This window comes from Leptinotarsa decemlineata, unplaced genomic scaffold (assembly GCF_025532065.1).
Source record: "Leptinotarsa decemlineata unplaced genomic scaffold, Ldec_3_MD MMD2_tig00001973_RagTag_RagTag, whole genome shotgun sequence".
Taxonomy (NCBI): domain Eukaryota; kingdom Metazoa; phylum Arthropoda; class Insecta; order Coleoptera; family Chrysomelidae; genus Leptinotarsa; species Leptinotarsa decemlineata.
In genome coordinates this window covers 3,504,968-3,509,226 of record NW_027412572.1, presented here as the reverse complement: position 1 = coordinate 3,509,226, position 4,259 = coordinate 3,504,968, and the positions used below count along the sequence as shown (strand labels likewise).

Here is a 4,259-nt window from a genome sequence, read left to right as displayed (position 1 = left end):
CAACTCGATGTTGGTCCGATACACTCCTCAGCGATAATCTACTTTCACTTTGAATTCCATCAGTTTTCAAGCCAGAGATGTCGTGGATGAGTGGAAATAACAATCAGCAGCCAGGAAACATTCTTTACCTATATATACAAAATAGAAAGATCATTCAATTTTGTTGCTATATTCAATAAATATGTCATTATCATGCTGAGATTAGTAGAAATTGAACAAACCTTATTCTTGCTATCCTATATTGATATGAACATCAATCCCAAAATGGCCAATCCATCTACTTGTCCAGGGTACCTGAGTAATGCAAGAGATACTATGATGAATCAATTGGTAATTGTTATAAACATCGTCTTTTTTTCCATCCCGCTGGTTTTCGTCGAGCTCTGTCTAGTTCAGCATTGAGTCTGAAGCTATTTTCTTCAAAAGAAGCCATACTGATATTTTTCCGTTTGATTCCTTGCTGGATACTTTTACTTGGAATAACAGGCACTCGATGTTGGGGCCCCAACCTCATAGATTCTCCTATGGGGCAACCACCGCTTAAAACTCTCCTGTTCAGTCTCGATATTGACGGATATTGAGAAACAACTCGTTGTTGGTTCGTTACACTCCTCAGCGATAATCTGCTTTCACTTCGAATTCCATAAGTTTTCAAGTCTGAGATGTTTCTGTCCAACAGCAGATACGTAGCAAACGCATCGTCATATTTCTGTGAGATGAGGGAGTGGCCGGGCCCCAAATGGGACTCAATTGCATCATTTCCACTTCCGTGGTTCATCCATTCATCTTTCATGATGGTATCTAAGTTTGCCCTCTTTGTGGGATCCGTCACCAAAATCTTCTTCACGAGATTTGCACATTCTGCTGTCATACAAGGAGGAATTCGGTAGATGCCATGAACTACTTGCTCTCTAAGATTTGAAAATATCGAACTGGCAAACGGTAAAGTGTTCGACACCAACATGTATAATATAACGCCTAAAGACCAAATATCTATTCCAGGCCCATCGTATTTCTTCTTCAGATATATCTCAGGTGCTGCATAATGTAAAGTCCCACAAAATGTCTCCAATGTATTTCCTGGGGTGAATTCATTTGACAATCCAAAATCCGCAAGTTTAATGTTCATTTTCCTATTCAGCAGTACGTTATTGGTCTTTAGGTCTCTGTGAACGATTCCCTTCTGGTGACAGTACTGCACCGCAGAAACAAGCTGCCTGAATTTCGCCCTGGCTTCATCTTCTTTCATGCTACCGTTGCGGGCCAGATAATCACACATGTCTCCCCCTGATGCATATTCCATGACCAGGTAAAGGGTATTTTTCGTTTCTATAACTTGAAACAATTTCACTATGTTTGGATGGTCTAACATTTTCATTATTTTCGTTTCTCTGTACAATTTATGTAACGACCGGGGCTTGAGTTGAGTTTTGTCGATGATCTTGATGGCAACCTCTTCACCGGTGGATTCATGTTTGGCCAGCTTGACTTTCGCGAATTTTCCTTTTCCGATAGTTTTCACTAACTTGTATTCACCAATTGTTGATTCCTTTGCCTCCTGTCTCAGAATTGTCCTTGTAGATGCTGGCCTGTTCTTAGTCAATTCCATTGCACGGATATCTGCTCCAAATATTTCGATTTGTTTTGTGGCTCTAAGTAAAGATGCGTTCTTTCGCAAAAATTGTACACTGGTACGTAATAGCAAAAGAAGGAATCTAAATTAAATATTTTCTGCGGAGCCAAGACTTAAATACTACTTGAGTTACCTGTTCAGGTACCTGAGGTAACTCAGGTACCTGCGCACATCAGGTTAATAGTTTCAACCATTCTCCAATCAGTTTATCAAGATTTGGTAACAAGTATATCATTGGTTTTGATAAACATTCCATTCTAATTTCTATTTCTAATTGGGTATCATATTGAAATATTGTCGAAAGCCAAATAGTCAAAAATACTAATTTCTGAAAACTTTTCTTTTTCCAAATTTATAGCCTCGGTACACCCCACTGTAATAATCTATCTAGTAAAAGTTCATTTACCTAAATATAGTTATGATATATGGCAATTAACAACAATGCAATGATGCTGATTGGCAATATTAGACTTCGAACGAAAATTGGGGACAAGAGTGTGGGGCCATTCGGCTGCCACCTTGTGAAGAAAACATATCCATTTCCTTGAGAATCTACCTTCGGTAAGTGTATCTTATCATGTATTGCAAGAAAGTTGCAAATTAGTTAATTTAAGTTATAAATTTTCAAAATGGACTCCTCCTTGATCACAGCAAAGTTCAACTTTTTCAATTGTTGCGCGCATCACATTGATTAGCTGTTCCTCAGTGATGCCACCCTCACTTTATGCTCTAGTTTTTTACGAGTAGCTGATGTTGTATTGTAAACCTGATTTTTAAATATTCCCCAGAGAAAAAAAATCTATCGGAGTAAGGTCTGGTGATCTATTAGAACTTGAAAAAGAAATAATTCATTTATGTCAAAATATGACAACTCAGGAATGTACCTTGCACGCCACTGAATAGGTTCATAAGTGCCAATCCACTTTTCTGGGAAGGAGTCATTCAGATGTTTTAGCCAGTGGCAAGTCTTCAATGAAATCATTAATTTGATTTCTGAGGAACTGTATATATCTTTCCGCAGTCAGTTTTCCGTGGAAAATAACCTCCTCCGATAATACCCATCCAGCAATTGAAACCAAATCGCTCTTGAAAATTTCCTTGTTGGAGACCAGTACCTTTTATAATTCCTATTGAACATACCCAAATTGGTGAATTGGGTTTCATCTGAATAAATAATTTTAAATGGAAACGTACATCTTCTCTGTATGAATGATCGATAATTACTTATCGATAATAACTTATATCACACTCAGAAACAATTTGGCGAATTGACGCCTTTTACAATTCACTTCAACAAAGGCCAACACATTTATTTCTTTTTCTTCAATGACGATGAAGTTATTGGTATTTTCTTTTGGTTCATTTCGCATTTTTCTTCCCAGTTGTGGAAAATAATAGTGGAATGGCGACGAATAGGGAACTTCTGAGCATAAATTCGAGCTGCATCAGTTGTATTCGTTTTTGTTTCTTCGTAAATTAGCAATATGTCAGTTTTCTTGTTTCTAATATAATTTGCCATATCATCATAATAGTATAATTTGTCACGGATAAGTTGAATAACACAACTTAGTACATAAGTATATAAAATACGTATTATTAGGTTATTAGGTATGATCGTTGCTTGCAACTGAAATAGAGAGAATAAAGTGAAAGTGTGTGGCATCAAATTATTCGTAAGAAAATTATCTTTCAGTTCAGGAAAAGCTGACGATGCACTCAATATCCATGTGACAATATCAAGTGAACTGGAAAAATCAATATTTGCGAGTGTGAAATAATTGTTAAAACGATTGTTGAAGTCACAAGCCTCAAAGTCGTAGTTATCCTATGCTACTTGATCGAGAATGAAGCGATTTACACGATCCATGGCATTCTAAAAAAAAATTAAATAAAAATGATATTATTATTCAGATATTGACAAATGGAGTTTTGTTGCATTTAGAATGTCATTCTCCATCGAAATAAGTAAAAATATATAGGATGTCCAATATAAAAATCGAAAGTTGGGGTCATTTCCGGTCAAACCGGAAGTACGGCAAATCAGGTAAATATGTCAAGGAATGTAAATTGAACAATAATATACAAATCCAAAATTTCCTTCATCTATCCCCAATAATAAGAAAGTTATATGGGGGAGCCGTCTTAGAAAATCACCCGGTATAGCTTGTTAAAATAATATTTTATTTATTAGATTTACCTAACTCTTACATAAGAACACATTGTGAAATTAATTTAAGACTACTATATAAAATGACCAACTCCCGCCAAAACGGTCATCTCTCACGGAATCAGTGAAGCGGAAAATGGAAAGTAGAAAAAGTGAAAGTATTCCAACGACCTATAAAATAGTCATCTCTCGGAGGAATCAGTCCAGTCATCACCCGAAGACGATTGTAGATACCAACAATCGAAACGTCGTGAACTAACGTGACTTGGAATCTCTACATTTTTTAATTTTTTTGTTATTATTTTCTTTTTTCATTCCTTCAATTTTTATTTATTCAATTATTATACCTGTAGGTTATTTCACTATCATTTCATTTCAGGTTTATTGTTGCTTAATATAATTGTTATTTTCAACTATTCTTTTTTAATTATTCTTTTTTACTTGTTTCAGGGATTTCAA

General features: G+C 35.7%; 1 pseudogene; it reads right to left on the bottom strand.

Annotated features, from left to right (window-relative positions):
• Nucleotides 1-296: 296 nt before the first annotated feature.
• On the bottom strand, nucleotides 297-1,609 carry LOC141482768 (serine/threonine-protein kinase MARK2 pseudogene; annotated as a pseudogene).
• Between the last annotated feature and the right edge of the window lie 2,650 nt (nucleotides 1,610-4,259).